This window comes from Cetorhinus maximus, chromosome 9 (genome assembly GCF_964194155.1).
Source record: "Cetorhinus maximus chromosome 9, sCetMax3.hap1.1, whole genome shotgun sequence".
NCBI lineage: Eukaryota > Metazoa > Chordata > Chondrichthyes > Lamniformes > Cetorhinidae > Cetorhinus > Cetorhinus maximus.
Genome location: NC_135887.1, coordinates 12,538,548 through 12,551,006, shown reverse-complemented (window position 1 = coordinate 12,551,006; position 12,459 = coordinate 12,538,548). Strand labels below are relative to the sequence as shown.

The 12,459-nt window shown below is 46.7% G+C and overlaps 1 protein-coding gene across 1 annotated transcript in view; it reads right to left on the bottom strand.

Moving 5' to 3' along the window:
* vps53 (VPS53 subunit of GARP complex) overlaps positions 1–12,459 on the bottom strand; it is a 250,550-nt gene that overhangs the window by 26,502 nt on the left and 211,589 nt on the right. The gene's annotated exons all lie outside the window — the stretch shown is intronic.

The window sequence follows — 12,459 nt, the reverse complement described above, 5'->3', positions numbered from 1 at the left end:
CAATTTAAAATGAAACAAGGAAAGAAACAAGAATTTTTTTTGGGGGGGGGGGGCGGGGGGGCGCAGGGAGGTAGGGAAGTAATTGAGAATACCAGGAGTGAATAAGCATTCTATCATTCTGCACATCTCATTAATTCAATCTCTTTGTACAAAACTGAAAAGCATTTCTACAAGTATTTTACGATAGACAATGCACAGATTGAAAGTTCTCACCCCCATTAATACATTGAGCTCGTAGCCTCATTCCTGAATAACCAAGAGCACCCTCTAGTTCTCTGCATAAGGCAACTATTCATTAATTACAACGCTAATCTAGATATCTCAAGAGAGTAGACTGGCAAAACAGAACCAGTTTGTATTGTGAACTTGGATCTACTTGGCTGGACTAAAGCCAATAGTATCAATTGTCAATGAAAGCTCCTTTGGTCTGTTAACATGAAAGGCAATGTTTAAGCTTTTTTTGTGCGTACACATCAAAGCCAAATTAAATCACAATAAGCTTACAGTAGGGCAGGGGCGGGGGGGGTGGGGGAGAGAGAGAGAGATTTTCATATATATATAACCTCATTCAGTGATTCGCCTAGATAATGTTTAAAGGAAAATCTGGTGGGCTGAATCACATGCCCCATATGGAACCCACTGGACTGCCTTTCTATTGGGTTTACATAGAACGTACACAGCACAGGAACAGGTCATTTGGCTTGACTGGTTTTTGCTGATGTTTATACTCCACACAATCTTCCTCCCACACTACTTTCTCTAATGTCTATCAGCACATCCTTCTATTTATTCCTCCCTCATGTACTTATCTAGCTTTCCCTTAGAGGCATCTATCGTTTCAATTATTCCTTGTGGTAGCAAGTTCTGCGTTCTAACCACTCGCTGGGTAAATTCTTCGTAAGATTTATAGGTGACTACCATATATTTATGGTTCTAGTTTGGAATTCCTCATAAGTGGAAACATCATCGCTACTCCACCCTATCTAACTCCTTCATGATTTTATAGACCTCTAATCAGGCTGGAATGGAAGGAACATCAGGAAGGTTCTAATACCAGGTGTTGAAATCACCCTGCCTAATCTTCCTTCCCACATTTTGCCCAGGTAATTTTTTTTTTTCTTCCTTCATGGGTTGTGGGCGTCACTGGCTAGGCCAGCATTTGTTGCACATCCCTAATCGAGCCCTTGAACTGAGTGGCTTGCTAGGCCATTGCCGAGGGCAGTTAAGAGTCAATCACATTGCTGTGGGTCTGGAGTCACGTTTAAGCCAGACCAGATAGCTTTATATTCCAGATTTATTAACTGAATTCAAATTCCATCAGCTGCTGTGGCGGGATTTGAACCCACGCCCCCACAGCATTCCTGGATCTCTAGTCCAGCGACATTACCACTCCGCCACCGTCTTCCTACTTAGTGGGATAGAGTTTTGTCTTTAATGTTGGGCACTAACTGCTCAGCTTGGTGTCTTTTTAATTGCAACATCAAGCAACACTTATTGTGGATCCACTTAGTGGACTGTACACGGACAGCATGAGTGTTTACAGGTAGAGTTGCTCAAGTAGTCCTGCTGGCCACTGTTGCAACTCCTTTATGCCTAAATGTGTAACTTGAGCATAATAGGTGACAGGCTGTCTGCGTGTCTCAAATGTCAAAGCCATTTCTACACTAAGGACGCAATATTCCGGTCCCATCAGCAGTGGGAAGCTTGGCGGGTGGGGGAACTTATTTTGGCAAGAGGCCAAACATCAGTTTCCTGGTGTCAGGATGAACTTTAGGAATTCTGTTCTGGGAATTGAAAGGCGGGTTGAGCTTCCCGATGAACAAAGTCGGGAAGCGCTTTTGCATGCATTGGTATGTCATGCATGCTCAGTAAAAGGGCAACTTTGCCAGAATTAAGATCCCCCTCCAAATTAAGTTCCCAGCCAGTCAGAAACTAAAAAGTTAATTTTTACGATTGTATACAAGTGGCATGCACCTGGCGAACTTGACTTCTTCCATAACTTTGAGGTGAGTAGACACTGCTTTGGTCTTCTTGGAGACCGCTCGCAACTTGACTCATACTGGGTGCCAGCAGGACAAGCTGCGTAAACGCTGGACATGGGAGCCAGACCTAGGGTGGAAGGGTGAAGGGGAGGGTAGGGTGGAAGGGTAGAGTAGGGATTGAACATGGGAAGCAGGTGAAGGAGGGGGAGGAGGGGAGAGAAGGGTGGAGCGGAGGCTAAACAGGGGAAGCAGGCTAAGGGGGGAAGGGGGATAGGGTGGAAGGGTGGAGCGGAGGCTAAACAGGGGAGGTTGGTTAAGGGGGAAAGGGTGGGAGGCTATCCAGGGCAGGGAGGGAGGTAGGGAGGGAATGTGAACGTGCAGGGATGCAGGATGGAGGGAAGGGCCTTGCCTGTTGGGTCTGGGGGTCCTGTAGTGGGTAGGGGAGGGGGCTTTTCAGGCAAGGATGTGGTTCCCTGGACGGCCGGGTCTTGGAACTGAACTGAGGGTACCTGGCAGCAGAGGGAACAGTCAAGGTGAGACGGGGGAGGAAATGGGATGCAGTAGGGTGGCAGGTCCAGGGTATTCAAGTAGCTGAAGGTTTCATTGGGGCAGGGTGATGGGGTGTCATGGGAGCAGGTGAACCAGGTGACTAAGACAATGGGAGGGGTCAGGGTGGGCATGGGGACGCTAAGGGATACTGGCTCAGATGGGAGAGAAGACATGTGGAGGTGGATGGTAATAGGTGCAAGGGTAAAGGTGGAGTGGGGGGGGGAGAGTTCAAAGGTGACAGAGGGGAGAGGAATGTTTATATTGGGTGGGTCAAGGGTGATAAGTTAGTGGGTGACAGGGAGGGTAGAATGTTGTGGAGTGAGTCTCAAAAGGTAACACGCACCATTTTTCGATTCTCAACAATGCAATCGATGTAAAACTTTGATACCTTGAAGTGGGAGGAAGGTCTATTCGGGCGGGTGGGTAGAGTTCAAGGTTAGCACAATTGGCCGACTAAAGGGACACCCTAATAATCATGAGGCAACTGGATGACAACCATGCCGAGTTCTGTTCACCTCTCTATGGTGAAGCCCACACAGCAGCAGGTTTTCTCCCTGACTCATTCGTCTCAAAACATCGAGATTCCAGCAATGTCTGGAGCTGCCGTTCATTCTGTGCAATTTGCCTTTTTTAAAAAATATTTGTTCATAGGGTGTGGTGTTGCTGGCTAGGCCAGCATTTATTGCCCATCCCTAGTCCCCTTGAGAAGGTGGTGGTGAGCTGCCTTCTTGAACCACTGCTGTCCATGTGCTGTAGGTACACCCACAGTGCTGTTAGGGAGGGAGTTCCAGGATTTTGATCCAGCGACAGTGAAGGAACGGCGATATATTTCCAAGTGAGGATGGTGAGTGACTTGGAGGGGAAGTTCCAGGTGGTGGTGTTCCCATCTATCTGCTGCCCTTGTCCTTCTAGATGGTAGTAGTTGTGGGTTTGGAAGGTGCTGTCTAAGGAGGCTTGGTGAGTTGCTGCAGTGCATCTTGTAGATGGTACATATTGCTGCTACTGTGCGTCAGTGGTGGAGGGAGTGAATGTTTTTGGATGGGGTGCCAATCAAGTGGGCTGCTTTGTCCTGGATGGTGTCAAGTTTCTTGAGTGTTGTGGGAGCTGCACTCATCCAGGGAAGTGGAGAATATTCCATCACACTCCTGACTTGTGCCTTGTGAATGGTGGACAGGCTTTGGGGAGTCAGGACGTGAGTTACTCACTGCAGGATTCCTAGCCTCTGACCTACTTTTGTAGCCACAGTATTTATATGGCTAGTCCAGTTCAGTTTTTGGTCAATGGTAACCCCCAGGATGTTGATCTGCTGCTGTCAGGGGCAGCAATAAAGGGAGGTGGATACCTCCAAGGAGCACAGCTCCAAACCTCCATTCTCATGGGTGAATGAACATGGAAGACAAGGGCTCATGTTTTTAGTCTTTCTATGCTGCCAAGGCAATGATCTCTCTACAGAGTCCTAAAGGTAGTGGATGAACTGTCAGAAGGAGGGTTCCCACATATGGCCCTCATCACCTTGGTTAAAGAGCAATGTCTCCATGCACAGTCATGTATAAATGGGAGGACACCCATCTCTGATCCTCCAGGATGTCCTTCATCTGGAAGGAGTGGGGTGGGGATGCCATGTTTAGCGGAAGCCAGGCACAGGGCTTAGCACTCTGCTTAGTAGCTCTGAGATGGAGGTCAACCTGTAAAGAATATGCTCACTACATTTATTACTTCAATTTGTTCACCAATCCACTGAGGCCTATATGATGCAGGCATCTGGATTTGGAGATGGAGGGCCCATCAGAGGTTGTCACACGGCCTGACAGAAAGAGGCAGTGAGGCCTCAAGAAGGTCAAGATTTTGGCAAATAGGGTTGACTGCAACAGCGAATATTGGCCAGTCAATGGATGTAACGCAGGCAGTGCAGCTATCTACAGATGAGTAAAAGGCAATGCCGGAGGCGCCTTAGAGTATCCTGGAATGTGGTTGCACTCATCTGTCAGCTTCACCATGACAACCTGCAGCTGGAAGGACTTGGAGGGAATCCCACATCGGTAGCATTGAAAGTCACTGCCGCCTTCAGCTTCTTTGCCAGTGGTTCCTTCCAGGGCTCCACTGGGGACCTGTGCAGCATCTCCCAGACAGTGACAAAGAAATGCATATGGGAGGTGATAGATGCCCTATTCAGGACAGTGCACTAATTTGTCCAATTCTACCTGGATTCCGAAAGCCAGGCTCTAAGAGTGATAGGATTTGCAGCAATCTCAGGTTTCCCGCAAGTGCAAGGTGCTTTGACTGCACACTTGTGGCCTTGACAGCTCCCTGGCAACAGCCAGTCACATTCATCAATTGAAAAGGTTTCCACTCTTTGAACATGCAGCTCATGTGATCACAGAAGGCAAATCCTGCATGTTTGTGCTCAGTTCCCAGGGGGTTCTCACAATGCCTATATTCTGATCCATTCCCAGGTACCACAGGTTTCTGAAGTACCTTGGCGATTGAGGGCTGGCTCCCTGGGGACAAGAAATACTCCCAGAAGACCTGGCTGATGATGCCAGTTTGCAGTCCGCAGTGTGCTGCTGAGAAGAGCTACAATGCCGCACATGCCTCCACCAGGTCCATGACTGAGCAGACATTAGGCCTCCTAAAGGTGAGGTTCAGATGTTTGGACTATTCAGGCAGGGCTCTCCAAAACTCGCCACAGAATGTATCCCAGGTCATTTTTGTCTGCTGCACCCTGCACAACCCAGCACTACAAAAGAGGCATTGTCTTGGCTGAGGATGGTGAAGAGGGTAAAGCAGACCAGGGCTACCAGGTTCCGGGCAAAGTAAGCTGCCAACACATTTCCTCAACTTTTTGGTTTTCTATCCTCTGCTGGCTGGAAGACCCCAGCTCCTTTCGTGTACCTTGATTTATGATAGCTGAATTAAATTGCACTGGTTACTGTCAACCCTGCTGTCAGTTTGATCCTTTGCATGCACCAAACTGCGCTATTGTAGAGCCCTGCTGCTAAATGTGCGTATTTGAACCTGCATAGCAATTTGTTCTCCCCCGACCTCAGGCACCTGTAAGTAGAATTGAGCCTTTTCCCATTCCCTCGCAAACTCCACGTGCAAGGCAACTTGGAAGCAATATCAAATCTAACCTCAGCAGTGATGCACTCATGACACCCTCACACCTTGCAGAGAGCTCTTTCAGGCAGAACCAGAGACATTGGTCCACAGGGAGGAGCAGCATGAGAACACCGTTTGGCCCCTTGAGATCGCTCCTCCATGCAAATTGATCAGGGGAGATCCTGTTCCTGCCCCCCCCAGATCGCCACTTGCTCATAGTAAACCCATAGCCCTTCACAACTTTATCATGCCAAGAAGCTTTGAAGTTACTTTGGAGTCCACTCACAGAGTGCCTCACCTGCCCAATGGCTTGCTGAGTTGCAACCACTCTGGACTCTCCAATCGCAGAGACTCCTGCAAGTCTCAGTCCTAGATGGCCTTAGCATTAGTGCGAGACAGTGATCCATCATTGTGGACACCCCAGCCAAGGTAAAGGTCTTTCCTGAATGGACCCTGCAGAGCTCTGTTAGAGCTGCTGATGCTTCACATGGATAGCCACACAGTCCTCGGTACAGTCCAGCACACAGGCCCATTCTACTCTCTCTCACCTCATGGACTAAGACTTCAATGATGTCAAATGCACTTTGGTTGCAAGCCCTTTATGCGAGGTCTACTGCCACCCTTGATAAAGAGATGAGCAGGCCAAACAAGGTCTGACAAAGGCTTCAGTCAACTGCACACACACATCTTAAATCCTACACTCAAATCCCTTTTTCAAGTCAAGGCTAGCTTGCCTGTTGCCTCCTTATTTGCAGCCTTCACCTGCATGTTATCTCAAACTGACAAATCAATAAGGAAGGACATTAACCTGCCCCCCACAGCTTTCCCCAGACATGTAGGGCAGCCTTTGGTTTTCTACTGTTAAGACGATACTGAAGAGCTTTACTCTCTCAGCCCTGAAACTGCATCTACAGTGTTCCTTGCCACTCATAACAGAATTAACTCCCCTTGAGTACTCGTGACATCCACCCACATCTCACATCAGGGCAACAGCAGCTATCAGTCCTTTTGTCTTTCTGCAGAAGATGAACGCCCACAACAAGCTGGAACAGCCCAGGCCAGAGGCGGAATTCCAGACATTCTAGTCCTGACCCCTTTCGAAGAGCAGGCTGCCAAGATAACCAGGGAGGTGCAGGACCGTGCCTGTACTGAAGAAGAGATAGCACTGCCCCAGAGGATGCAACATCACGGTGTTCACCTGCACCCTCCACCAGCGCAGATACAGTCACCTTGGTGGGTCCACGTTCTAGAGTAGGCTTGGGGTCACAATCTGGCGAACATATCACTGACACGGGTCTACAGCTGGCGTAGGAAGTGATAGCCGAGGTCTCTGGCACTTGGAGGACTGCTGGAGACCAGGCATTGTTTAGGCCCATGCAGATGATGAGCTGCCGTGGTCAGACAGGAGGACCTCTTGCTGCCATCCTGGTGAAACTGCATCTCCCGCCTTGTCTGGGTGGCCTGGAGGAGAGAAGGGGATGCTGGAGTGAGATCGAGCTGCCCCACACCCTTCGCATTGACACTGTTGGAGGCCAACTATGGCGTCAGCGATGGAGTTCATCCTGCGCAGAAGTATAGGACTGATGTTCTGGACCAAGGTCTTTATGGCGGCCGCCATAGTATTACCTAAGACTGAAGGCGGATGAACTCCTCCATCGTGCCTTGCAATCTGAGAAGTGCAGCAGACATCCCTTCCTGATGTTCCCGAGCTTGCCTTTGTAGCTCCTGAGGTATGACTGAGTCCAGAGGCTCCTCATGACTCAGACTCAGCAGATTTCTGGCCTCCAGCAGTCCTCTGAGTGTTGGAAACCTGGGAAGTCCCTGCTGCCGCCTGTTGTGGATCAGACAGTGCAATGTGTTCACCAGATTGTGACCCCAAGGCTACTCTAGAACTAGGTCCCACCAAGATGTGTGTCTCTGCGCTGGTGGAGGGTGTGGGTGAGCGCTGTGACGGGTCTTCAATGAGGGTTTCATCAAATTCTTCTTTCGAGGTATCTTCAGGGGCTTGAGTTGAGGACCTGGGTCATGGGCCCCCTCGGCTGCTTCCCAGATGTGCCTACGAAAGCAACGAGAGATGATAGGTGCATGGCAGGGGACTGTGGAACAGGGGAACTCACTCACAGCATGGGTGTCTGATGGATGACGGATGTTGCACTGCTGGATCCTCACTTGGTTGAGCACCGTTGGCCCCACTGTCAGCTTAGGAATGATCCAGATCCTTGCCAGCCAGCTGGATAACTATTTTCAAAAGTCCATGAGGACCTTGATTTCAGGCATTCCTCCACCAGTCTGCGACCTCTCCCTTTTGTTGTGTGCCAACTTTCCTGCATGAATACAGATGGAGAGACTGTAAGCAAGGCATCTGCCAGGCCAGATGAGAAGGATGGCTGGTATGTGTGGGTGGTGAGTGGTGCCAGGGACGGGAGGAGGACACGATCCACAAGGCAGATGATGGTGAGTGTGAGAGAGTGAATGGTGATGTCCCTTAAGCTGGCATTGAGGGCGCTGTGAATGTGTAATAAGTTTATGAGTGCAAGAGTTGAGAGTGATGAGAAGAGTGACTTACCCTGGTGTAGGAGATCATCCTCTTTGAGCAAAAGGTGGCTTTCTTCTGACCACCAGCTCCCATGCAGGACTGGTGGCCTTGCTTGCTGGTTTTTGCCCAGAGTAGGGGCACAGGACTTCACGGCAGGCCTCCACTGCATCCAGTAGGTGCCTGAGGGAGGCATTGCAAAATTTGGGGGCAGCAAGTTTCCTCCCTCTGGCTCCCTCATAACTTTGCAGCAGCTCCTGATGCTTAACAGGGTGCTTGCTCTATGCAGGGACGCCATTTAAATATGACACCCAGATGACTAAAGGCCTAACTGATGGTGTGGCGAACGAATCAGAGGCTGCCCTGCCAGCGATCCGGAGTGTTTTCCCAGAATGCATTATTAATGAGGCGGGACTCACTGAGAATGGGACAATACATTGCAGCCAGCAGTGCACTTTGTGCAAATCTGGGACGATTCCACCCCAACTCTTATTCCACAGTGAAGTTCTTACAGACTGTAGAAAGGTCTGGAATGGGTAAAGGCCATCTGACCCATCAAATCTGTTTTTGTCACAGACTCTGCACTATTTTTCCCTATGATGGATTTTATTCAAGGCAATCCACTTCTAAAAGGAGATAATGAACTAGAAGGAAACTTTTGAGAAAATGAAGATTTGTCAAATTTCTCCATAATACTTATGATCAAGAGGAACATGAGGATGTTAATCTAACCATGCAAAAAAGTATTCAAATCTCACCAGTTTCATTCCACAAATAACTCCCAGTAGCAACCAAACCATCGTCTTACAACCAGAATTCTGTCATGACTGTGCATATTTATCCACATAACTTTCCAAGCATTCTTCAAATAAGTTATTTGGACTCATGTTTAAATGGAGTTTATGGAGTTGAGACCTCACCCAGATTAGCCATGATCTTATTGAATGGTGGAGCAGACTTGAAGGGCCGAATGGCCTACTCCTAAGTCCTATGTTCCTATAATTAATCAGAGTCATATTGACTGTTTTTGATGGGTAACATTTTATGCAATTTTTAAAATTGAGTTTCAGTCTCATTTGAAGTTTGTCACTTTTTAGTCCCAGATCCTCTAATTCTACAGCTTCATTGCAGATAAGTAACCTGATTAAAATATCGGTCGACATGAATAATGTAAAGAGCTGGATCATTTCACTTCACAATTCTCTTTACTCTAATAAAAAAATAGTGCAGGTTTCTGTGTTTCTTGGCTTGGCTTAAAGACAAGGTCCCAGAATCATCAAACTTTGTTGAAGCTCTCAATACATTAAGATCCTATTATTTATTTTGGCTAAAAACTGGCTGAAGAGCAATCTGAGACGTTGCTGGTCATGAAAGGCACTATATAAATGCAAGTCTTTCTGTTTAGAATGTCCCAAATGTCACAGCACTTTAAATCTTGATCCACCAAAGAGTTACACAAGGTTAAAATAATCTGCAACATGACACACTTCAGTTGCACAGACACCAAAGAACCCCTTAGATTAGATGAAAGAGGACTCTGATTCCAGATGAGTCTTATCTGCAGTAGGCTGTTGAGTCAATAGGGGGAGCTGTTGTGTCCACATGTCATCACAAAATAAACATCTATTTTGTGCTTAAAGTGACATCACTTTGTTCATGTGGACATTGTAATCCGCACTCTAATAGCTTAACCTAGCAACACAAATCTCGTTTATATTTATCTATGATTCAATTGGGGAGCTAGCTTCTTGGCTCTGACCATTTGATTGCATAACGATAAGTTCAAATGGCCAAATTTCTCCCAGACTAACTTGTGTTCAATTATTAAAAATGGCAGACCCTGTAACAACAGCAACATTCTATTATTTCACATTGCCATGTCACTCTTTCTAGAAACTGTACTGGGAAATCAATATTTTAATATGCTGTAAACAGAAATGTCTCAACCAGAGACAAAACATTAGATGGTAATCTCCCTTAAGCCTAGGGTGACCTTCACTGTCAGAACGTGGTGTAGGTCGGTGATAAACAACCTTTATGCAATGCCCTGGGAAAGCAAACTAATTCAGATTGGGTGGCAGTCTGCTTTTTAAACTTTTTTTTAATACAAGGTTTAACATAATTGGTGCAGACCTCAGCATCCATCTGGGCAGTAAATTAAGCATGGCCCAGGGAAGAAGAGGGAAAAGCAAAATTCACAGACTTGTGTCAACAGCAAAAGGAATGCTGGTAAGCACTGTTCAGTCTACTGAGACTGGTCATGAGGATGAAAAATTGTGGAGCTGGTGCATTCCTGTTCAGGTCAACTGGTATTAGCTGGCCAAGAAGTTGACACCAAATAAATGTGACACCAACAGATAGTTCGTCTGCCAGACAATATTTGCCTCAGGCTTGCTAAGTGTACTTGACATTTCACAGGTTCAGCATGCAAAAACTCTATTTCTGTGGTTATGACATTCTAAATCGAAGTAAATGCACGAAATATGGTTCAGAATACCTTTCCTGTACCAACTGACAGTAATCTTTTGTAAACAATTTGCTGAGACATAACTGAATTCCAGTAGTTTATAGCACAGTCTAGTTATGTGTAGATTCTTTTCAAATCCTAATTTTTTGCCATTAAATCAATATAAAATATTTTGCTTAAATGCGTACTAGTTTAAAGTGCATCCCATTTAAGGGCATTGATCCTCACAGTGTTAAATGGGTCATTTACCTTACAACGTGAAGTTAGGAGTTAATCGCTGCAGATGTGCCCTACTTGTGGTATCAATAAGCCTGAGTGGTAGTATCCACTAAGATCAATTATGATTCCTTTGGGACTATTGCTGCTGGACCTGTTACCCCTCAGCCTGTTTTAAACGTAGGTCATTTTAAACACAAGTGTATAGATCCAACAGAAGTTACTGGTGGCAAAATTCAATAATAGTAACACTAAAACCAGAAAAGGAGGGATCCCAATGCGACATTAACCCACGTCAATGTTTCTGATGCAGGCAGCACGTCAACTGCATGCTACCTGTGAATTAACAGATTGCAGCCAGAGATAACCATGCTGTTGGCTGCATGCCTCAGAAAGAGACCCAAAATTGAGAGAAGTGAGCACCAGATAAAGCTAGCCTGCACCTCTTAAAGGGGGCATGCATTGTGGCTGGAGCAGGTGCTGGAAGTCCTTCTGCACCTGATTCTGAGCTGGAAAGGTAGAAGAATGGCACATCCTGGTCCAGACCCCCAAATATTTGGTACTATCCAGTTGGGAACCAATAACTTTTGTTTAAAGTAGACAAAGTTTGAGATTCAAGACACTTGCTAAGAGATTGAAGCCACAAGATTCTACAGGTTTTGAACAAACAAAAATAAACTTTACTACACAAGGTCAGAAGAATAAAGCAATTTACAACATTTATCTTATACTCTAACATTCAAGGTTAATATGAGGTACATGTGAATTAACAGACAAATGCTAGTTGGACACACCACACTGCACAATAAATGGCAGATGTGACCAAGATTCCACGGATTTCTCAATAACGCCCCCCGCAGACATCAGTAAACGCTGAGAGTTCACCAATTTCATTGAAACACTGTTACTCTCACAAGGGATTCCAGTCTTCATTTTCAAAGATCTCGCCTTGCCATTCTCTCCAAAAAGTCACTCCAACTCAGACAGCCTCAAAGACGGGTTTCAATCTCTTCTCCTGAGACTCTGTTCCACTGGATTCCCAAGTCTGCACTCCAGCACCAACTCACAAGCACAACTTCAGCTGTGCTGAGCAGAATATTACTGCTCCAAAGCCTTACCTTTGCCCCAGCGGCCCACAGCACAAAGTCACCAGCCTTCTGGTGCCTCCTTCAATTGCCAGGACTTTTCCTTTTTTAAAATTTGTTTATGGGACGTGGGCATCGCTGGCTAGGCCAGCATTTATTGCTCATCGCTAACTGCCCTGAGGTGGTGGTGATGTGCTGCCTTCTTGAACTGCTGCAGTCCATGTGATGTAGAAACACCCAGAGTGCTGTTTGGAAAGGAATCTACAATGGGTCAGGAGGTGCTCCAGACATACTCTCAGAAAGCAGTGGTACCAGATAACCATGGTAGCCACTGCCAGGGGTCAACTTCTAGGAACCTGAATGCACTGCCACAAAAAAGTTCAATGACCTCACAGGAGTGGTCAAGGTCAGTGAATGCATTTTCAAATGTCATATCCCACCAACTGCACCATTACTCCCACACATTGCTCAATGCACCACACCTATATCACTCATCTACCAATAACCTCTATCGATCATGGTTCACAC